Source organism: Hippopotamus amphibius, chromosome 16 (genome assembly GCF_030028045.1).
Source record: "Hippopotamus amphibius kiboko isolate mHipAmp2 chromosome 16, mHipAmp2.hap2, whole genome shotgun sequence".
In the NCBI taxonomy this organism is placed as follows: Eukaryota; Metazoa; Chordata; class Mammalia; order Artiodactyla; family Hippopotamidae; genus Hippopotamus; species Hippopotamus amphibius.
Window position 1 is genome coordinate 45623761 of NC_080201.1, and position 24590 is coordinate 45648350.

Consider the following 24590-nt stretch of genomic DNA (forward strand, 5'->3'; position numbering starts at 1 on the left):
GGAGAGTATTTTAAAGCTATTATTTCTGTTTGTTTGTTTTTTAAGCTCTTTATTGGAATATAATTGCTTTACGCTCTTGTACCAGCTTATGAGGTACACCAAAGTGAATCAGCTGTATTTAAACACATATCCCCACATCCCCTCCCTCCCGCGACTCCCTCCCATCCTCCCCATCCCGGCGTCCAAGGCATCACCCATCATTGAGTTGATCTCCCCTTGTTATATAGCAGCTTCCCACTAGTTAAAGCTACTATTTCTTTGGTTATTAATTTCTAGTTAGATAGTATTGTATCCCATACATTTTTTAAAAAACTACCATATTTACATGAAATTTAAATTGATGCTGATTAATACATACCACTATTTTATGTGCCAATAAAAAAGAGAAAAAAAACACTGCTAGTTAAACTCTAACATCCCATCTATTGCAAGATGTATCTTGGTTTCAGAGACAATGTGAAAAAGTAAATCTTAGAATGTATGAAATATGGAGTTTATTACTTATTTTATTTAAAAAATTTTTATTGAAGTATGGTTGATTTACAATGTTGTGCCAATCTCTGCTGTGCAGCAAAGTGACTCAGTTATACACAGATATTCTTTTTTTTATATTCTTTTCCATTATGGTTTATCAGGGGATATTGAGCCTAGTTCCCTGTGCTATACATTAAGACCTTGTTGTTTATCCATTCTAAATGTAATAGTTTGCATCTACCAACCTCGAACTCCCAGTTCACCCCTCTCCCTCCTCTTCTCCCCATTGGCAACCACAAGTTTGTTCTCTATGTCTATGAGTCTGTTTCTGTTCTGTAGATGGGTTCATTTGTGCCATATTTTAGATTTCACATATAAGTGATATCATATATCATTTTATTTATTTATTTATTTATTATTAATTTATTTTGGCTGTGTTGGGTCTTCGCTGCTGCATGCAGGCTTTCTCTAGTTTCAGCGAGCGGGGACTTCTCTTTGTTGCAGTGCATGGGCTTCTCATTGTGGTGGCTTCTCTTGTTGTGGAGCACAGGCTTTAGTCCACGGGCTTCAGTAATTGGGGCATGTGGGCACAGCATTGTGGCACTCAGGCCCTAGAGCATAGACTCAGTAGTTGTGCCTCACAGGCTTAGCTGCTCTGCGGCATGTGGGATCTTCCCAGACCAGGAATCGAATCCACGTCCCCAGCATTGGCAGGCAGATTCCCAACCACTGCACCACCAGGAAAGTCCCAATTCATTTTAAATTTAAGTACATTGTGGTCAGAGAATGTGACTGGTAGTATATTAGTTCCTTGCAATGCATTGTAACTTGGTAGATGGTATGTGGTCAATTTTTATAAATGTTTACATGTTCTTGAAAATAACGTATCTTCTCTATTTGATGGCTGTAGGAATACACACATATTTATATTTGCACATTCCAGATATGCACACACTCACACACATGCATATATAAAATCAATCTTGAAACTGTGCTTTTCAAATTTTCTGTACCCTTACTAATTTTTCTGTTGGTTTGATCCTTCCATTTCTGAATGAGACCTATTAAAATTTTCCACTCTGATGGAGGATTTGTTTATTTTCCTTGTGATTGCCACTTTCTGCTTTATGTATTTTGAGGTTCTGTTGTTAGATGCCTACAAGTTCCTAATTGTTATACCTTTGTTTTGTTTTGTTTCGTTTTTGTTTTTGGCTGCATTGGGTCTTCATTGCTATGTGCAAGCCTTCTCTAGTTGCAGTGAGCGGGCTTCTCATTGCAGTGGCTTCCCTTGTTGCGGAGCATGGGCTCTAAGCACATAGGCTCCTGTAGTTGTGGCACGTGGGCTCAGTAGTTGTGGTGCACAGGCTTAGTTGCTCCGAGGCATGTGGGATCTTCCTGGATCAGGGCTCAAACCGGTGTCCCCTGCATCGGCAGGTGGATTTTTAACCACTGTGCCACCAGGGAAGCCCTATACCTTCCTTTTCAGATTGTCCTTTTTCTCATTATGTTGTGCCACTTCTTACCCCTATTAATTCCTTTTTTTGCCTTGAATTCACTTTTATTTGATAATAGTATTGTGTCAGCTTCCCTTTGGTTAGTACTTCCTGGCATTCCACTTTCCAGCCACTTACTTCCAGCCTTTCTGTGTTGCTTTTTAAACAGTTTTACCATCAAGATCAATGCTTTTCATCTGGCTGGCAGTAGGTTCTGCATGTGTGTAAGCACCTGTTTCTGAAGGCAGCAGAGAACATGAGGAAGTGCATAGGCTGGGGACCCTGCATGTGCAGGTCTGTATCCTAGCTCTGCTCTCTAACAGCAGCGGGCACTTGCACACATTTCTTTAACCTCCTGGGGCCTCAGTTACCCCATCTGTAAAATGTGATCATAACAGTAGCTGGCTCATGCGCTTGTCTGGAGGATTAAATAAGCCAATACACGCAAAATACTTAGACCACAGACTGGCATATAGTGAGCATCACAAAATGTTAGATGGGCTTAATCTCTTAATATTTATTTTTATTGCTAATATTTTAGATTTATTTCTATCACCTTATTTGTGGCTTCTGTTTCCTTTCTTGTTTTCAGTCCAATCAATACAATTTTCTTTCTTCTTTTCCTCTGTTGATTTGAAACCTATAGATTTTTTCCTCTCATTTCACTGAGTACCCTCAAAATGTTAACGTACATATTTAACTATAAAATTTTCAGCAAGTCTAAAGGTGTTATCTCTGTCATCCTCCAAGACACTCAAGGATCTTTGCACATGGGGACTGCATACCAAACACTTCTCCCTCCATCTTCCTTGTTGTTATACTTGAGAATTTTTTGCTACCTTTATGCAAAAATAGTATTTTTAATATGTAGAGTTGATAGTCAATTCAATTTGCTAACAAATTTTACCAGTGTTCCTGTGTTTTAAATCCCACTTATCCTCTCTGAGTTCGTTTTCCTTGCAGAAATGTATCCTTTAGTAATTCTTTCATTTTAGTTGGCACACCCTCTGCTTTGGGTGTCTGAACATGTCTTTATTTTGCCCTCATTCTTGAATAATTGAATAGAATGACCTTTATTTCCCTACCACACCTATAAAAAATTATATTCCTCCACTGTCTTCTGGGCATCTCTTGGTGCTAAGATGTCTGCTGTGGTCTAACTGTTGGTAGAGAAACTGTCTTTTCTTCTTGGTAAACTTTAAGATTTTCCTTTTTGGTATTCTGGAGTTTTACCAAGATGGATGAATCTTTAAAATTTTTACCCGGATTTTAGCACTGTGTGTACATGTTCAGTACAAAAAAAAAACCATGTTTCTTCTGTTTTGGAACATTCTCAGCCATAGTCCCTCAATGTATTGCTTTTGCTACCAGTACCCCATTCTTTTCTTCTGGAACTCTGCGTTGGATGAATGAGGTGATTCTTTTCAGCAATTGTGTAGGATTTCAGAGTTTGGATGGACCAAAATTTAATTAAACATTCTTCTACTAATGGGAATTTATATTTTTCAAACTTTTTTCTATTGAAAACAATGCTGTAGCCAACTTTTTTATCTCTTTCTTTTTTGTTGGATTCTGTTTTTATTGCATCATAGTAATGCCGTCTATTGAGATTTCTTTCCTGTTGTTTAATATAAGCCCATGTTTCTAAATAATCTGTGAGTGATTGAGAAAATTGTATTCTGTTTGCTGAACACAAAGGTGCGAGAGGGAGTGCCACATTTTATTAGTCAGGTCTTTAATATTCTCACTTAATTTTGTTTGCATAATTTATTCATTTAAAAAGTGTTAAAACCTTTATGACTGGGGATTTGTCAAGTCTCCTTTTGCCCTAATCATTTACTTCATAGACTCTGAAGCTACGTTGTGAGATGTATTGGTGCCCATCTTTGGAGGTCACTCCGTGAGGCTGACCCTTGGCATCTTCTTGAAGCTTTCATGGACCTCGTCTTTGGCCCCTGAACTCTGCCAGTCACCCTGATCTACCAGAGGCTGCCCTGTCACCCGTGCTGTGCCCACTGCAATGGGGTTCCTGGAATTTCTGGCTGTGCCTGGTTTCCTGCCGCGCCCTGACCAGGTTTCCTCCGTGGATACAAGCTCCACCCCTCACCCTGCTCATTTCTGCATTTATTTGATCCTTTCAATGGAAGTTTGAGGGGATAGAAGTTAGACAAATGGTGCCTGTCATCCTTAATACAGAAGTCCCTTTCCTTCCAACAAGCGCTTTTCCAGGTGTGAATGTTCTTTCCTTACTCAGCTTGACCTCCTTCCTTATCCCCAGCCTCCCCAGGTGTCTAGGTGAATGCTGTCCATCCACACATATGTTCATGGCAGGAAGGAAGGTCTCTAGCACCCTCTGCCCCACGTGAGGGCACAGAAGCTCTGTGGAGCTGGCAACTTGGTCTTGACTCCAGTCAATGAATAAAGAGGGACCCAAGGCTAAGCCCCATGTGTGTGGTCATCCAGCTAGTCAGTGGTCCCGTGGGCTTTTCACCCAGGTCCACTTTATGAATTTCAGCTGCAGCAGAGCTCAGCAGCCCCTGGAGTCCCTCTCTCCTTCCCCAAGGGTGGGGCAGTACGGTCCCCCATGGCTGGACCATCACAGCTGGACCTTCAAGAGAAAAGCGTACCCACCTCCCAGCCACAATCTTCCCTGCAGCCTGCATGGCCCCTGCTCCTGCTCCTTTGGCCAATGTTTACCCAGCGCCACTCAGGCTGCCCCTGGGCGGATGGAGTGGGTGGGCAAAGCAGCTCCCTCCCACAGATCTGTTCTCCACCACCAGCCAGAGTGGGTCTTTTTAAAGGGAAAATTGCACACATCTGGTGGGAGAGATTCATACCCCTCCCCATCTCTTACCTGCCCTGCTCCCCCTTCAGTTCTCACCTTGCATATCCTTTTGCCCAGACCAGAGCCACCTGCTGTGGTCTCTTGCTGCAGGACTGTCTTGGCATCGTTGGGAACTCTTTGAGGGCAGTATATATAGGCTGGCACATAGTGGGTACAGTGCTCAGGGAGGGTTTGTGGAATAAAGGGAGGAGGTGAAGGTGGAGGTGATGATGATGGCGGAGGGCAAAGAGGAGGCGATAAAAAGGTGGGGGGAGGTGCTTGTGAGCCAAGTTCCAGGCTCTGCCTGTTCCCAACGCCCGCCTTTGCCGTACTGTTCCCAGCGGGTGCCAGCTCTGAATGCCTGTTTAAGTCACTCCATGAAGCTCAGCTTCTCAATCTGTTTTTTATTTGCAAGGGCCAGATTCATCTTCCTTTTTTAAAAGTCAAGTGTCTGAGAAAGTCATTTAAATTCACAGTGATTCTCCTTTCAAATAGCTCCTTTGAATGGTGTTTTTGGAGTCATGGATCTTAGGGACTCTGCCAGGAGGGGGTGAGGGTCATGCAAAGTGTCCCTGAGAGGGCACCAGTTGTAGACGGGGACCAGGGCCTCCGGGGGTGGGGAGTGCCTTCAAATAGAAGGGGTGTGTGTGCCAGGGGCCTGCAGTGCATCAACTGAAAGGTTGCTTTCTGACGTGACCTGTGGACCTTGGGTCCTCTTTCCTGGGAAATAGGAGAGCTGGTTATGCTAAGCTCAGCGGCCACTCCAGATGTTTGTGTGCCCTGAGATTAGAATTTGCAGTACCCAACCTTCAAATATTCTAGACGGTTAAAAAGCATGTATGTACTGCCTGGGAAGAATGTCCAAAATGCACTGTTAAATTAAAAAGCAGACTGTGAACAATATGTACTTATACACCATTTATGGCTTAAAAATATATGCACGCAAAAAAAAGCCACAACTGTATATTCTCTATTTACATAATTGTAAATACAAAGCTAGGAAGAAGTCGGGAAGGAATTATGCCAAATTATCCCAGCGTGGAGTGGAAGGGATTGGAGTGGCTTTCAAAGGATCTTTAATTGTATTGTCTGAAGTTTTTTCCTATGAGAATATATTCCTGTATGTATGCGTCATTTTAAGAGATGCATGGTTTTAGAATTGGGATTCTATACAGCTTACCTTGAGCTTCTGGGATTTTCATTTTTCTTTCTTTCAGTGATGGTGTCGAATGGCTCACTCAAAGTTTATTGGACACCCCAAAAGTTTACCTGACTGATTATTTATAAGTGAATTATATTTGTAGTTCAGGTCGGAGGTCAGCAAACTTTTTCTTAAAGGGCCAGGTAGCAAATATTTTAGGCTCCGTGGGCCAAAAGGTCTCTGCTGAAACCGCTCAACTCTGCAATCATAACATGAAGCAGCCATAGGTGATACGAAAACAAATGAGTGGCTGTGTCCCAATAAAACTTTATTTACAGGAACAGGTTGCCGGTGGGTTTTGGCCTGTGGGCTGTCGTTGGCTGACTCCTAGGAGCTTAAGACACAGATGGGTATGAAAGTAGAGAAAAATGGCCAATGGAAATATTTTAGGCTTCTAATCAGAACTATCATGTTGAAAGAATTGTTGGAGATCTGCAAAACTGAAGGGAAAAGAAAAAACATTGCTTTCCTTAAGCACTGTCCTATAGCCTCTTCCAGCTGAACCAGCATGAAGCTGGACTGCCAGAGCCCAGGAAGGAGGGCAAGGACTTCTCCTCTGTGGCTCTGGGGGAAGCAGGCCCTCTGGGAGGTGCTTCCTGACCCTGTGCTGGTCTGGGAGGGGCCTGAGCTTGCACACAGTTGTATTAAGTAAGCTTTGTTTGCCTAAACAGGGCTAGAGTGGCCTGCCCAGCCCTGGGGAGGTGGTAAATGGGGTCAGATTGGGGCAGATGAGTGACATCCTCAGATATGGTATCCCTGCAGCTGGATGCTGAAAGCCAGGCCTCTCCCAGGACCAACCTCAGCCCTCCTGGCTGGGGCATCAGAACCTCCCTGCCTCACCTGGCTTTCTCCTGGGTCAGGGGGCTGAGGTTAAGCACCATGGGGACAGGAAGGACAGCTGTGTAGGCCAGGTTAATTAGACATGTGGCTTGACCACAGTGAGATATCACCTCACACTGGTCAGAATGGCCATCATCAAAAGATCTAGAAACAATAAATGCTGGAGAGGGCGTGGAGAAAAGGGAACCCTCCTGCACTGTTGGTGGGAATGTAAATTGGTACAGCCACTATGGAAAACAGTTTGGAGGTTCCTTAAGAAACTAAAAATGGAACTACTATATGACCCAGCAATCCCACTCGTGGTTGCATATACCCTGAGAAAACCATAATCCAAAAAAGAAACATGTACCACAATGTTCATTGCAGCACTATTTACAATAGCCAAGACATGGAAGCAACCTAAATGCCCATCAACAGATGAATGGATAAAGAAAATGTGGCACATATATGCAATGGAATATTACTCAGCCATAAAAAGGAATGAAATTGAGCTATTCATAGTGAGGTGGATGGACCTAGAGTCTATCATACAGAGTGAAGTAAGCCAGAAAGAGAAAAACAAATACCGTATGCTAATCACATATATGGAATCTAAAAAAAATGGTACAGATGAACCCAGTGACAGGGCAAGAATAAAGATGCAGATATAGAGAACAGACTTGAGGCCACAGGGTAGGGGGCAAAGGGGAAGCTGGACTAAGTGAGAGAGTAGCATTGACATGTATACACTACCAAATGTAAAATAGATAGCTAGTGGGAACCTGCTGCATAACACAGGGAGATCAACTTGATGAAGGGTAATGACTTAGAGGGCTGGGATAGGGAGTGTGGGAAGAAGTTGCAGGAGGGAGGGGATGTGGGGATATATGTATAAATACAGCTGATTCACTTTGTTGTACAGCAAAAACTGGTACAAGAGTGTAAAGCAATTAAATTCCAATAAAGAGCTTAAAAAAAAAAAAGACGTGGCTTGAGATGGAGCACTTGTGTCTGGAACAAAGCACTTCACACCCCATGTGACCAGGACAGACAGGGGACCCCTAGGGAGTATGTGTTTCCTCTCCTTCATGGTGATTAAGTGTGTGTGTGTGTGTGTGTGTGTGTGTGTGTGTGAGTGTACGCACATATACACGCAGACATCTGCAGATGGGTATGGCTGGGAAACAATCTCTAACAGGCGAGCACCCCAGCATCCCCTCCTCCCAGCTTCATAAGGAGAGCTCTGTCTTCCTGGTGTTTCCTAGGCCCTTGTGTTGTCTGGGAATTAGAAGAAAGACAGATCCCATTGGTCCTAGAAGGAAGAGGGGACAGGTTTACCTAGGGAAGCACAGAGTTATCACAGCGGAGAAAAGAAGGAAATGGAAGGTGAGAGGGGCCAGGTGGGCCATGGAGCTCAGAGCTGGGTGTGAGGAGAGGAGGGGTTTGGGGGATTTGGGCAGAGGGAGAAGAGGGATGGGGACAGCTGGTGTGCATACACACAAGATATCAAGGCAAGATGGGGACAGAGGACTCTAACAGGCAGCTGGGCATTACCAATGGGATCTCTTTGTTATCTTAATGAGCTTTGGGGATAGATTTAATTAGAGTTTGGTTGTTAAGTGGGTATTTTTAAAATTCAATTTATTTAAACTATCCCCCCCCTCCACAAAACAGTTCACTATTACTCCCACCCCCCACCCCCTGCCTCTGGCAATCACCAATCTCTAATTTGTATCTATGATCTTGCTTCTGTTGCTTTGGATTTCCATGTCAGATTCAAAACATCATTGCCAAGACCTACGCCAAGGAGCTTACAGTCTATGTTTTCTTCTAGTTTTATGATTTTAGGTCTTATGATCTTTCATCCATTTTGAGTTAATTTTTGTGTATGACATAAGATAGTGATCCAGTTTCATCTTTTTTAATTTTTTTTTTACATGTGGCTGTCTGGTTTTCTCAGCACCATTTATTGAAGAGACTGTCCTTTCCCCATTATATATTCTTGGCTCCTTTGTCATAAATTAATTGACTGAGTATGCATGGGTTTATTTCTGGGTTCTCTATTCTGTTCCATTGTTCCGTGTGTCTGTTTTTATGCCAACCCCATACTGTTTTAATTACTATAGCTTTGTAATATAGCTTGAAATCAGGAATCATGATGCCTCCAGCTTTATTCTGCTTTCTTAAGATTGCTTTGGCTATTTGTTGTCTTTTATGGTGTTGTACAAATTTTAGGATTATTTGTTCTATTTCTGTGAAAAAATGTCATTGATAGGGATTTTGATAGGGATTTTTGATAGGGAGTGAATCTGTAGATTGCTTTGGGTAGTGTTTTAACAATATTAATTCTTCCAATCCATGAACATGGAATATCTTTCCATTTATTTGTGTCTTTTTCAATTTCTTTCATTAATATCTTATAAGTTTCCAATATACAAGTCTTTCACCTCTTTGGTGAAATTTATTATTATTCTATTTTTGATGTATTTGTATGGGATTGTTTTCCTCAATTTCTCTTTCTGATAGTTTATTATTAGTGTATAGAAATGCAACAGATTTTTGTGTATTGATTTTGTATCCTGCGACTTTACTGAATTTGTTTATTAGTTCTAACAGTTTTTTGATGGGGTCTTTAGGGTTTTCTATATGTAATGTGTCATCTGCAAAGAGTGGTAATTTTACGTCTTCCTTTCCAGTTTGGATGCCTTTTATTTATTTATTTTTCTTGCCTAATTGCTGTGGCTAGGACTTCTAATACTATGTTGAATAAAAGTAGTGAGAGTGGGCATCCTTGTCTTGTTCCTGATCTTAGAGGAAAATCTTTCAGCTTTTCACCATGAAGTATGATGTGTTGGGGAAGTTAGTAATATAGTCTTGTTCAGGCTTCAGAGGTGGAAATAGGCCTCTGGCCAACCTATGACCCTGCCTGGACTGCACACCTGCTTACACACCTAACGATTGCTGCTAGCAAGTCAAATGGCACTTATGATAAGAAAGGGAGTGGGTCTTGGAATCTCTTGAGCCCTGGGGACCTGGCCAGTCCCTCTGGGTCTGGAGAATCTTGTGACTCACATGATGAAACCAACAACATTGTTAAAGTAAATCCAGAGCTGCATTTTTATGTGCAAACTGATGATGTCAGTTTGCAGCCTGGAAATATAAGCAGGAGCCCCCAGAACTCCAATCTGAAGTCTCACCCGTGGAGTGGATGCACTGCCTGGGATGCATCCCAACTGGGACTCCAGATTGCTGTCACTTGGGACTTCCAAGCACTGCTTGGATCTGGATGTAGGTATTTCCCCAATTTGGTGATGTATTTACTTTTATTTCTTGCTATGTTGCTTGTTCTTATGCTGTAACATTGGGACTCCAGATTGCTGCTATTTGGATCTGGATGTAGGTGCTTCCCCAGTTTGGTGATGTATAAACCTCTGTCTTCACTACTATTCTTTCATAGTTAATTCTCTTCTTAATTAGTATACTTTAATCTTTGTTAATTCAATAAATTCTTTTTAAATTCTTGTTTAACTGAGTGTAGGGTGGTTATTTTGCCAGCAAATCCTATGAACCTTGAAACCAGAAGTAAGGCTTTCAGCAAAACATAGTGTTAGCTGTGGGCTTTAAAGGTCATATATGGCCTTTATTATGTTGAGGTATGTTCCCTCTATACTCACTTTGTTGAGAGTTTTTATCACAAATGGATCTTGAATTTTGTCAAATGCTTTTTCTTTGTCTATTGAGATGATCATATGATTTTTATCCTTAATTTCATTAATGTGTTATATCACACTAATTTGCAGATGTTGAAATATCCTTGCATCCCTGGGATAAACCCCATTTGATCATGGTGTATGATTCTTTTAATGTATTGTTGAATTTGGCATGCTAATGTTTTGTTGAGGATTTTTGCATCTGTGTTCATCAGAGATATTGGCCTGTAGTTTTCTTTTCTTGTGGCATCCTTGTCTGGCTTTTGTATCAGGGTAATGCTGGCCTTGTAAAATAAGTTTGGAAGAGTTCCTTCCTCTTCTGTCTTTTGGAAGAGTTTGAGGAGGACTGGCATTAATTCTTCTTTGATTGTTTGGACTCTTGTTTGTTAGGAGGTTTTTGATTACTGATTCCATTTCCTTACTAATAATTAGTCTGTTCAGATTTTCTATTTCATCATGATTCAGTCTTGATAGGTTGTATATTTCTAGAAATTTATCCATTTTTCCTAGGCTGTCAAATTTGTTGATGTGTAATTGTTCATAGTAGTCTCTTTTGACACTTTGTATTTCTGTGGTATGGTTGTAATGTTTCCACTTTCATTTCTGATTTTATTTATCTGAGTCTTCTCTCTTTTTTCCTTGGTAAATCTAGCTAAAAGTTTGTCAATTTTGTTTATCTTTTCAAAGAATTAGCTCTTAGTTTCATTGATCTTTTCTATTGTCTTTTTAGTCTCTATTTCATTTATTTCTGCTCTAATCATCCCTATTTCCTTCCTTCTGCTAATTTTGGGTTTCATTTTTTCTTTTTCTAGTTCCTTGAGGTGTGAAGTTAGGTTGTTTATTTGAGACTTTTCTTTATTCTTGAATAGGCATTTATCACTATGAACTTCCCTCTTAAAACTGCTTTTGGGCATCCCATAAATTTTGATATGTTACATTTCCATTTTCATTTGTCTCGAGTATTCCTTATTTCTTTTTTGATTTTTTTCTTTGACCCTTTGGTTGTTCAGTAGCATGTTGTTTAATCTCCACATATTTGTGAATTTTTCAGTTTGCTTCATGTAATTAATTTCTATTTTCATACCATGAGGGAGAGAAAAAGATACTTGATATGATTTGTTTTTACATGCACATTTAGTTTTTTTGTTTGTTTTTAATTCATTCATTTATTTATTTATTGGCTGTGTTGGGTCTTCGTTGCTGCACACAGGCTTTCTCTAGTTGCGGCGAGTGGGGGCTACTCTTTGCGGTGCTCGAGCTTCTCATTGCGGTGACTTCTCTTGTTGCAGAGCACAGGCTCTAGGTTCATGGGTTTCAGTAGCTGCGGCACGTGGGCTCCATAGTTGTGGCTCATAGGCTCTAAAGCAGAGGCTCAGTAGTTGTGGCACAAGGGCTTAGTTGCTCCACGGCATGTGGGATCTTCCCAGAGCAGGGATCGAACTCATGTCCCCTGCATTGGCAAGTGGATTCTTAACCACTGCAGCACCAGGGAAGCCCTTGATGTGATTTTAATCCTCTTAAATTTTTAAGACTTGTTTTGTGGCCCAACATATATGATTTATCTTGGAAAATGTTCCATAAGCACTTGAGAAGAATGTGTAATCTGTTGCTTTTGGATGGAATGTTCTGTCAGCATACTTAACAAAGTCCATATAATCTAATGTGTCACTTAAGGCCAATGTTTCCTTAACTGATTTTCTGTCTGGATGATCTATCCATCTATGAAAATGGGGTATTGAAGTCCCCTACTATTATTGTATTGCAGTCTACTTCTCTCTTTAGGTCTGTTAATATTTGGTTTATATATTTAGCTGCTCCTATGTTGGGTGCATTAATGTTTACAAATGTTATGTCTCCTTGTTTGATTGACCCCTTTGTCTGTATTGCCCTTCTTTGTCTCTTATTACAGTCTTTGTTTTAAAGTCTATTTTGTCTGATATAGTATAGCTACTCCAGCTTTCTTTTGGTTTCCATTTGCATGGGATATGTTTTTTCACCCTTCACTTTCAGTCTGTGTGTGTTCTTACATCTAAAGTGAGTCTCTTACCAGCTTGATGCTTTGTGAAGACTTAAAAGGGTGGGATAGGGAGGTTGGGAGGGAGGCTTAAGAGGAAGGGGATATGGGGATATATGTATACATGTGGATCTTTCACTTTGTTATACAGCAGAAATTGACACAGTAGTGTAAAGCAATTATACTCCAAGATAAAATCAATAAGTAAATAGGGCTTCCTAGGTGGTGCAGTGGTTAAGAATCCGCCTGCCAATGCAGGGGACACGGGTTCGATCCCTGCTCCAGGAAGGTCCCACATGCCTCGGAGCAACTAAGCCCATGTGCCACAACTATTGAGCCTGCACTTTAGAGCCCATGAGCCACAACTATTGAGCCCATGTGCTGCAACTACTGAAGCCCATGCACCTAGAGCCCGTGCTCCGCAACAAGAGAAGCCACGGCAATGAGGAGGCCGCACACCACAACGAAGAATAGCCCCCCACTCACCGCAACTAAAGAAAGCCTGCACAGAGCAAAAAAGACCCAACACAGCCAATAAAATAAATAAATAAGTTAATTATAAATAAATAAATAAATAAATAAATAAATAAATAAATAAATGAAATCAGTCTCTTGTAGGCAGCATATAGATGGGTCTTGTTTTTTTTTTTAATCTATCACCTTCCTATGTGTTTTGATTGGAGAATTTAGTCCATCTCCATTTAAAGTAATTATTGATAGATATGTGCTTATTGATTGTTTTCTGGCTCTTTCTGTAGCTCCTCTCTACCGCTATCTTCTCTTACTTTCTTCCTTTGATTGCTCTAGTGGCATGCTTATATTCCTTTCTCTTTCTCTTTTGTGTATTTATTATAGGTTTTTGCTTTACGGTAACCATGAGGCTTACAAATAACAACTTATATCTGTAACAGTCTATTTTAAGTTGGTAACAACTTAAGTTTGATCCCATTGTAAAGCTCAACATTATCACCTCCCCCCATTCCCTGTGTTTTATGTTTTTGATGTCACATTTTACATCTTTTTGCCTGGCGTATCCCTTAACTAAGCATTGTAATCATAGTTATTTTTAATACCTTTTCTTTTAACCATACTATCTTCATAAGTGATTAAAGTGGATTAAGTGGGTATTTTTCTGAAAGAGACCACAGGCATGCCAAAGCCAGCCTCACGGGTTAGGCCCTATGTGGTCACAGGTGTGTGTGTGTGCGTGTGTGTGGGCACTCCTAGGTTTGTACATACACAGGCTAGACCACATAGGTGCAGCCAACATCATTTAGCCTTGAAGAGTGGCGTTTGTAGGAGGGTGAATGGTGCATTCATTGTATCTGTGTCCTGGTAGACAATAGTCAGCCCCATGTGGATGTTGCCCAGAGACCCTTTTCCTGGGTCTGGGCCTAGCTGTGGGAAGGGCAGAGGGAGAAACAACGTAGGAGAAAGCCTTAATGCAGTGCCCAAACAGAATTTCCTCCCCTGCCGAAAGTTAGATCCAATTCACACCCTCGCACAGCCCGAAGGCTGGTGCTGGCTCTGTTTGGTAACATCACAGCAAACGTCCGCCTTGTCTCTATTTTGGTTCTTGCCACTGCTGCTTCTCTGCACCTTTCGAGGAGCGTTCCTTCCTTCTGGAAGGCTGGGGTGCCAAGCTCCCCCGGCTCCCTCCCATTTTGGTAAATTAAGGGACAAATGGTGCCAAATTGTTCTCGTCTCTTTCACGAGATTATTCGTAACCGGCTTATTTTCTTTTCCTACATTGAGTGAACACATTAAAACTAAAATTAAATCGTTACCCAAAGCACAGACAACGACCCCCTTCATAATTACATCCTCTTAATTGGCATCTGAGGACCCAGCTCATTTTTATGCTTGCTGGAAAATGTCTCAGGCACATTTAATTTTTTTAGGTTTAAAGGTCAACAAGAATATCTTACCTTAATTTGACAAGTGTGCAAGAAATAATGCAAGACTGGTTTATGTTCAGGTAATGCACAAAGAAATCTATAAATCAAGCTGGGGGGATATTAGATGATGCCATATCGGAACCATCTGCCTTCGTTCTCAGAAGAATCGATACCACAGAGAAAGCACCAAAAATGTAGTGATTTATGCCTTTGTGTCGGGGGAGAACTACTGGCCATTTTTAGAGTCACTTCATATCATCCTAAAACAACAGGGCCTGAGGGAAAGAATGAGAGAGGCCATAACCCTGCACGTGTCAGGGAGCAAATGACACTTGGTTTTTAATTGTCTCTGCTTGAGAAAGGATGACTCTGAGGTCCCTTCGTGCCCACCCCTCTGCCCCCTCTGCTGTTGTATGCGGGAAGGCTGCCATGAGTGCTGCGATGGTGTGGAAGGGAATTAACTACATTGCATCTGAGTGATTGCTGCCAGGGGATGGAGGCTTAGAGCTTAGGGACCCTGGGTTTTCCCTGGTGGGCATGCTGCTTAAACCCCTGCTTTCCTTTTGAGAATCTTCACTGGTCTCTTTATCACGGGGCTGGGAGAATACACAGCCTCAGGGAACTCCACCTTCTACCTTGTTGGATGTTGGGGCTTGGTCCTGACCAAGATGGGAAGAGGGACTGTGGCTTTGTGGAGCGAGAAAGAAAGTCTCTGCGCAATCAGGGCTTGGAAAAACAAGTGGCATCGTTTCACCACCTTCCCCAGAGGTGGTCATCGACGGCAGCACTTCTCCAGGGAGATGGGAGGAAGAGAGACAGGCAGATGAAGCGCAGGCAGGCGTATCAGGATCTGGGGAGGGAGAGCAGGATTTGAAAGGCTTGAAAAAGAATATTTCATAACTAGAGAAGTGTTCTGTTGGGAGGGTTCAAAGTATAAAATTATATTTTCATAATCAAACTATAGAAAGGAAAGCTTTTCACAGTTCTCCTGGTGGGTGGGGCTCTGCAGAATTTGAAACAAAAGAGGTTTTGCGATTTTGTCCTGTGACACTTGTGTACATTGTGAACTGCCATGTGTTTATGTTGCCACGTGTACTGTGGTTCCCATTACACATCACAAACACAAGCATTTTCTGTTTTAAAGTGAGGACATGCTTTAAGGGAAAGTTTAATTTTTGTATTTACTAGAGAGTAGCACAGAAAAGGACTGTGAGCGTGTTACATCTTCAGTTTTATCCTTTCCAAGAGTTGAAGTTGGTCCTCACACCTCACGAGCTGGAAATCAAAGTAAGATCATTTCCGTCACCACAGGCGCCAGTACGCTGTGCTCACGACTTTCTGTGTGAAACAGACCCACAGCCACATTCCTGCTTCTTGGAGCCTGGGTGTGGATGGATGCCTGGCCGGCCCCACCACCCTTCTGGCTGCTGGCCATGGAGGTCACACTGCCATCTGCAAATCAAATCGAGCACCAGGACTCTGGCTTTGCCTTCTTTGTCCCTTTTCGGGTAGCTGATGATGAGGATTCATGAGGCCGATGTCGAGGGTAGATTTATGTCGATCGCAAAGATGGGGTGCACCTTCCTTGAGGCATTGGTAAATTCTGGGCAGCCATACCAAAGCACCCGCATATCTTAAATAATGTTGTACCAAGATCACGTGAAATTTTTTCTAAAACCCATGGGTCTAATTTTTTTTTCCTGCAAAATATCATTTTCTGTTTCACATGAGAGAACCTAGCATCATCAGGATCTTGTCACCAGTCTGTACACAACTCTCACAAGCCTAAAGGATACAGATTCTCACCTTATTGGAAATTCCCATGAAATCTACATTGATGGCAGCCAGACCTTGCCTTAGTGAAGAAACTGAGAACATAGCCCGGAGGAATTTATTTCGAGAATGGCAAGGTAAAAGTTTTGCAAAAGGTCAGATCTATTATTTGGCTATTAGTTGTGATGAATGGGTGATAAGGGAAACCAGGCATAGCTACCTAGGTGTGTGTGATCCATGGCTCAGGAGGTGATCAGAGAGGAAATGCTGTTTTCCCAAGCCTTGGAGACTACCAATAGAATTGATTATGTCTCTGAACTGGAGTCAAATTTCTTCGAAGTAGATGAGCCGAATTGGAAAATAGTATTAGACTTCCATTAGGGGTGTTCTTGCAAATGCCAAATTCAAGACAAGGATCGTGTGTGTGTATGTGTCTGCGTCTGTGTGTCTGAATACAAGGGAAAACCTCACAAATATTTTCAGAATATCCACCATCATTCCCTGCCAAGCTTCAGTGTCTGCCAATTTTTTTTAGAAGACTTCAACCTTGCTAGTGAAATAATTAATTATGTAAAAAAAAACACCTCACAACAACCAAAAACACCCACCCAAACCCAGTGCATTGGATGCTGTGCTGTTTTCTTAATTCTGTGAAAATTTGCGTGCCAGAGAATTTGGATTGCACAGTGGGTTCTCTTAGTCTGAACGGAAATTGTCAAAAGTGCTTCCTGAGTAAATGGGCTGAAGGTAGACCTTACCATATTTTTAATCATCAGGGAAAAGACCAACTGCATTAAACTTTCAAAACTGATCATTCTAAAGTGCTTGGCATACTCCGCAGGCATGATGGAAATAGTTTTGCAAACATGGAACTCTGAAATAAATACCAACCCCATTGCTCGTCATGACACACGCAGTAGAGGTAGCTCAAGGCCAACGCTGGCTGCAGAGGCACAGTGCCTGGAACGGCTGCTCATTTTCCCTTCTTGATGAGGTGCTCGAGGGCCAGTTTCATGGAAGCCCTTTCCAGGAGTGTCACATTTTTCTGTGGGTCTGAGTCCCTGAGATATTTATTGGAGGCCCTCATTGGAAGCTTCCACAACTCCCATTTCTTGCTGGCATTCAGGCTTTGCTAGAGGGAGTTGTTTCTCTGCGTCCAGGTTGATGGATTTGCCTGAGAGAGGAGCACTTTGGGGAATGCTGTTCATCTTCCCTGATGCAGCCTCTGACATGATGGAGCACTCCCTGTGTGCCAGGCACTTCCCATTTAGTCGTTATAAGAACTTTGGGAGATAAGCATCATTACCCCCATTTTACAGATGAGAAAACCGAGGCACCGAGAGTTTAAGTCACTTACTCAGGGCTACAGAGTTAGTAAGTGTTTAGAGCTGGGATTTGGATCCAAGCAGCCTGGCCATTCCAGGGCCCTCCTCCCAGTCATCACTCTGTGTCTCATTATCTCATTTCCATTTCACTCACATATATCATACAGCTGAGTTTCCTGCACTTCTGGGTCTGAAAACCAGCTAGGAGAGCCAGGCTTGACATGGAGAGTAACTTACAGTTTTTTCAGGATCCAGAATACTCACATGAGAAAAGCTCAGCTAGTGGACCTGAGACACATTGATATCAGAGCATCAAAGTAAAAACATATAATTTTCAACATCATAATAAAGCCCTCTTCTAAAAGTGCCAATTCTCATGAGAATGGCAGACATGGATTTTCATGTTGTAGCTGAAAATTCTCACCTGGATTATTATGGTTGCCTGTTCCCTGGCCTGCCTGCTTCTGTCCTTGCCTACCTATGTGGCCAGAGGGGTCCTGCTGAAATCCAAATCAGATAATATCCTTCCACTGTCCCCCATCTCATTCAGAGTCAAAGCCAACATCCTTTCAACAGCGCACAACTGGTCCCTCATTACTTCTTTTACCTTATTTCATTTTCCTTATGTTCACTTCTTCCCAACACACCGAGAGTCAGGACTGCTCACACCCCAGGGCCTTTGCACAGGCTGTCCCTAGATATCTACATGGGTCAAATGTCACTTCCCAATGAGGCCTCCTCCCACGTGCTTAGGTCTTGAGACTGTCTCTAGCCTCCAGCTCTCGCATCTCCCTCACCTGGCTGTTTTTCTTTTCTCCATAGCATTTATCACCCTCTAGTGTTATTTGTAATTTACTAATTTATTATATTTGCAGCTCTCTCTCTCTCTCCTGGTTGGAATATAATTCTACACGGGCAGAATCTTTGTTTGTTTTGTTCACCAATAGATCCCAGTTGCCTAGAACAATGACAGGCACATAGTAGGTGTCCATTAAATATTTATGACAACATGTGGTTACCTCTAGTGGGGAGAGAGGGGTTCAGTAGTAGGAAGGGGTACAAAAGAAACTCCAAATATTGGTAATTGTTTTATTATTTAAGCTGAGGGTGAGCATACTGGTTGTTCTTTACATTATTTTAATATGTTTTGTCTGTCTGAAATGTTTCACAATGAATTTTTAAGAATCAAACTGGGTCAAAAATTAAGATTTATATATGGTTTGTATCAGTGGCATAGTCCCCATCCCCATCCAAATGTATTGGTTCATTTTTACGTACGATCCTGTGTCAGTGAATGAAACTGCAGGTTCTTAGGCAGATGCGTTTGTAACCAGGAGATGTGGAGAGACAATAAGAGAAAGTGGGGCAAGGGCTCTGACCATCAGGGCAGCTTGGCTTGGAGGGTGTGTGGAACGAAGGAAGCCCCGAACTGACCTGCAGAGCTGACCGTCAGAGAATGCTGAGGACAGATGAGGAACACGAGTACAGCTGCCCTGGGTCAGCTTCCGAGAGCAGGATGCCGGAGGTGGGGGGTGATGAAATGTTGACCGTGCATGTGGCAATGAGCTCACAAGGCTGATGACCCTTGGTAGAAGGGCTCACGTCCCCTCTGTTTGCCAGAGGAGAGACGGAAGAGAAATGACATTTCCTGAACCACGAGGAAGATGGAAAGGGCTCAGCTGGTAGAAGGCTCAAATGTGGGCTCCTCTGAGTGGAGCTTGACCTGAGCAGGGCAGAACTCAGATCTCAGCTCCATGACTTCTGGTGGCCTCATAAGATCCCCAAATCCACAAAAGGAGAGCCAGTTTCTGAGAGCCAGTTTTGGCTATGTGGACGCCCTGGCCCAATTGAGGGCCAGTGGTCTATGGGTAAAGTGAGCTGGTCATGGCTGGGAGAACACATCTTGTCCCCGTGCACGCCAGCAGCTTCCCAGACGTCGATCAATGCCTCTGGTGAGTACAATTCCTTCAAAGGTGCACCATTGATCAGGCCAGATGGAAAACAAGTGGTGGTGATTGGGACAAGTGAATATTCATTTGGCAGTGTCAGAGGGCACGTGGAGCGTATGCCTGCGGTGACTAGCTGGGCAGGATCGATTCAGGACAAGAGGTGGACCAGATGTCTACAGGGGCTGAGACTCGGGCAGGGGAGAAGGAGCCAGAGAATGTCTGGAACAGTGAGGTTGTCATGCCACCTCACTCAGCTCTCTGGATGCTGACTGCAGCTGGGGCTGATGGAGTGTTTCTGGGGTGTATGGGGGTATCCTGTCTGGGGCCTTTGCCTTCAGGTGGGTCACTCACTGCACAATGGCCACCAAGCCTGAGGACATCTGTGTGCATGGCAGGGGTTGAAGGGACTCAGGACACACAGTTGCTGGAGAGAAAAGGGGTCTGCTGAGCCTGCCTCCATCCAAGGGTCTCACTTCCCTCCTGGGCACGCTGAAGGGAAGGCACTTCGAGGATGTCCGGCTGGAGCCATCTCTAGTGTCTAGCTGAGACCCTTCTCCTGCTCCATCAGTGCATCCCCACTCTGCATAAATGGGGACTCGAGCCAGGGAGGCTGTGAGATTTGGGACCAGGGTCGTGTGTTTTGGTCCTCCTTGCCCTGGGGTGCGTAGATGAACGTGGATTCAGTCACTTCACTGTGGGATCCCTGGTTCTTGGCTAGAAGCTTCCAAGATAGAGGTGAGAGGTCATCACTGCTGGCCTGGGAGGTCAGGAGCCCTGTCAGCTCAGTGCCACGTGCACAGTCAACTAGGTACAGCCCGCCTGCCCCCCAACCCCCAGCCCCAATTAACCATCTGTAGGAGCTGCCACCGACATGGGGGAGGGACTCAATTCCTCTTCTCTGTGCAGGCTGCTCCGCTAATGAGGGGGTTTGTGAAATTTTTAATTATGGCTTCCATGCCTGGCTTAATTATTTGCATATGGCTTTTACAAGTGAGAAGAGGATGCCTGCGTGTAGCGCTTCTCCTCAGCCCCACGTTTGACTTTAATTAAAGGCAGAACCTGAGGTCTTTCCATCACTAATGATCGTGGAAAATTAGCTTCCAATTCCCAGGGGTCGCCAGAGTGACGCACCCGGAGGCGGAAAGGGGACGGGGGGGAGGGGAAGCAGGAGGCACAGCACAGATGGCACATGGCCCTGCTGGGCTGCCACCCCTGAGCTCTCCCCCCAGCCCACCCTCCCACCGCCTTCCCTCCAGGCCCTGCAGAAAAGGGAGCCTTGCTCTCTTCTGCCAGGAAGGAGGCCTGATCCCAGGCAGCGGTTGGGGGTGGGGGAGCGCCGCTGAGCTGGGAGTGAGGGCCGCTGCGGTCATGGTCCTGGTGGCCAGGAGCTGGGAATGGCCTGGGCTGCAGCTGGACTGCTCCCAGCTGGTGGCCACAAGGCAGAGGGATGGGAGGTTCTGGAACCCCCACACACCGGTGTGCACACACACACACGCACATCCACTCACATGCATGTATCCACTCACGCACACGCTCCCCCAGACACATGTACGTGGGCCTTCACCAGCTCCATCTGCAGGATGGAGTCACAGAGACACGTCTGCTGGCTCACACGTGTGCACACACATAGTCACAGACACATGAGCTGAGGGCCCTCTTAGGACCTTCCTTGCTTTCACTGTCCCTCTAGCTCTCACTGAGGCCAGTGTCTGCTTGGGAGTCAGTGGGCCAGGGCTGCAGGCAGGGTGTGGCTTAGAGAGGGCTCCTGAGAGCAGAAGAGTGGCCCCGACCACCTCCCCACTGACCGACACAGGTCTGTGCTGGCGCGTGTCTGAGATGTGGCTTCTTCAGTCACAGGCAGGGTTAATAGGGCTCAACAAGAGGATTGGTGGAGAGCACGTCCTTTGCGCTTAGACCCGAATTCAAATCTGACCCTATCACCTCCTAGCAGTATGGCCTTGGGTACGTTACTCAGCTTCTCTGAGTCTGTTTCCTCACCTGTAAAGTGGGGACTATACCTGTTCATGCAGCTTTTATATGCAGCAAAGGAGATCATTGTACAGTGAGCTCAGTGGCCGGCTCTGGGTCGCCCCTCCCCACCTTGTACCCTAGTCTTTGAGTTTGGGAGGGACTGATCCCACCCTCAGCTCCAGGGAGGCCAGTTCCATTCTGCTGGTTCCAGTTACCCAGGCCTGGACCCAGAAGCACAGGACATTCCCCCAACCCCAGAGATGCCATTGGCTCAGGGTCCAGAAGTTTCGTTCTGCGGTTGGGGACAGGGATCCTTCTGTCCTGCTGGATGTAACAAGGATGCCTATAAGCTGGGCTCTGGCTCAGCCATCCTACAACCATGAAGGAGCCATTTGAGGATAAAACCTGCCTGAGGACAGAGGAGTGGAGCCACAGGAAGGGCCTGGGTCCTGATGACACCATGAAATTTGGGGATTCCCACTGAGCTGGGTTTTCTCTTACTCACCTCCAAACACGTGCTGGCTGTGTCCTGTTTGGAGGTAAGTAAGGGCTTAGCCTGACCCCCCACACAATTGATGGCAACCACTGAACCAGGAAAGAAGCTGGTCTCCTGGCAGCACCCCAGCTCTTTCCTGTCCCACTGAGGATGCTGCCCTACAGATGCGGGCTGAGCCTTCTGCCACAGGGGCTGTATTCCTTTGCTGAAGCTGCCGTAGCAGAATACCACAGACAGGGAGGGGGAGGAGCTTAAACCACCAAAAAGTATTGTCTCACAGTTCTGGAGTCTAGACGTCTGAGATCAGGGTATTAGCAGGGTTGTTTCCTTCTGGGGGTGGTGAGGGAGGATCTGTTCTGGGCCACTCCCCAAGCTTCTGGGGGGTGATGGGCAGTTTTTGGCATCCCTTGGCTTGTAGATCTCTGCCTTTATCCTCCCAGGGCATTCTCCTTGTGTGCATGTCTGTATCCAGATTTCCCCTTTTTATGAGAACATCAGTCCTGTTCGATTAGGGGCTCACCCTACTCCAGCGTGACCTCATCTTAATTAATTACCTCTGCAATGACCCTGTTCCCAAATAGGGTCACATTTTGAGGTACTGGGGATTAGGACTTCAACATATGAATTTGGTGGGGGGACACAATTCAGCCTATAACGGGCGTATTACAAGTGTGAGTCTGTGCGTGTGTGCGTGTGTGCGTGTGTGTGTGTGTGTGTGTGTTTACGCGCCACTACTGGGTGGGGATCCTCCATCACCACTCCCCTGTCCCACCACAGCGACTGTCCTCCAGGCAGAGGCAGATGCCCTGGGCTGGAAGCCCCTGTTGCTGCATGAGTGCCATCCAGTTACAGAGCTGTAGGAAGCAACTCCTGACCGGTGAGGCTGCTGCAGCTTCACTCCACCGTGGCTGACTCACAAGTTTTCTCTCCCCTCAGCTGATTTTGCACAAAAATTCCTTGAACGGTGAGGCATCATTTTTATCCAGAGGTAGGGTGCTTTTCCCCAATCCAGGCTATACTTTTCATGGCAGGGGTGGCCATGGGTGGACCCCGGGCCAAATCCAACTTGGACCTGAGTTTTTATTGGCTCAAGTTCGTTTTTAAAATGTGCATTGCTTGCCAACTTAAGAATCAGGGAATTTCAAGTTAAAAATCCAGGTTTCCAAACTGGGAAATCTGAAGATCTGGATCTGCTACCAAGGGTCATTTGAAAAGAATTTTCATATTAAAATGTCATACTGTTATTATAGGAAATGGGCTGCTTTAAACAAGTGTTCAGTGAAGACCGTTGATTGGCCAATCTGAGTCTCATCACAAAAATGTGTATTTGCAGCTGTGTCTTCCTGTGTTCAGCAATCACGTAAAACGTCAGGACTCAAGTGACCCTTCACATGCAGAGTGGTATAGGGCACAACATGGGGCCTGTGTTGATGCCATTCTGTTTTCAGATGCTCCCAGTTCCCTGGGTGTGGCCCAAGTCTGGCAAACGTGCCACAGAGTGCCATGTCCAGGGATCATAAAGGTTTAGCCCCTTTTCTGCCTGTGTCCTTGAAGCTGAAAGATGAGGACATCCAGGACTCAGGAGAACAGGAAAGAAGCTGCAGGGTCAGGCAGAGAAAAACCAGACCCTCTCCCTCTGCCTTGTAGATTGTTCAATGGAAGCAAAGAAATCAGAACCATTTGGAGAGAAGGGCAAAACCAACCACGGGGAGCATGTGCCCTGAAGGGAATGGACTGGGACTCAGAAACCCACTCCACCTGTCCTGAACCTCTTTCTTCCACCCCAGGACAGCATCCCATCACAGCAGGAATCTTCACAAATAGCCCTGTGATATCAGTCCACCAGGGACTGACTTACTGGTCGGGAAAACTGAAGCTCAGAGATGTAAAATGAGGATGCCCAAAGTCTCCCAGAGAGAAAATTTAATACTGAGTAGCAGACACTCAGAGCCCAGTGGTCTTTTCTCTACACTATCCTCTCTTGTTACCTGTGTTGGAAGAAAGCCCAGGGACTCTTTGGAACATACAGGCGGATGCCTCACCCAGCCTGGGGGCTGTCAGGGAGTGGTGAGGGATGAGACTAGATGCTCATGAGCCTTATGGGACATGCTGAGACATTTAAACTTGGACCATTGGGTAACTGGGGGCCCTCAGGTGGTTTTGAACAGGGAGGGACAGCAAACGCTCTGCAGGCACTGGCGTGGAGGTGGGGAGCTGTCCAGGACCCCGGTGCTGAATCAGCCACACTAAAAGGCTGGAAAAGATAGATAGGACAGTTGCAGGGGATCAAGTCTACAGTTGGATGTCGTGGGAGAGGGAAGGGAAGGGAGGTTGGCCCTAAATTTATGTCTTCCCAACACTCCATGGTGAAAGGGGGGAAGGCACTGAGGGGGAGGAGACTTGAAATATAGGAAGTCAAGTGGGAGGGAGACATGAGACAGAGACTCATGGAGAAGGCAGGCTCCTACCTCCTGCAGAGCCACTCATTAGGACTTCTAGGTCACTCACAGCCTTGCTGCCATCCTGATAGCCTAAGAGAGACCCAGTTCTCCACAAAACAATCCGGATAGAGTCAATAGACTTGGTTGTTCTGCCATATTCTTAGTCTTTGAGCCCTTAGATTGGAAGGAACCAGCCTGTTCT

General features: G+C 44.7%; 1 protein-coding gene across 1 annotated transcript in view; it reads left to right on the top strand.

Moving 5' to 3' along the window:
* Positions 1-24590, top strand: part of CHST8 (carbohydrate sulfotransferase 8) — a 126553-nt gene that overhangs the window by 24588 nt on the left and 77375 nt on the right. The gene's annotated exons all lie outside the window — the stretch shown is intronic.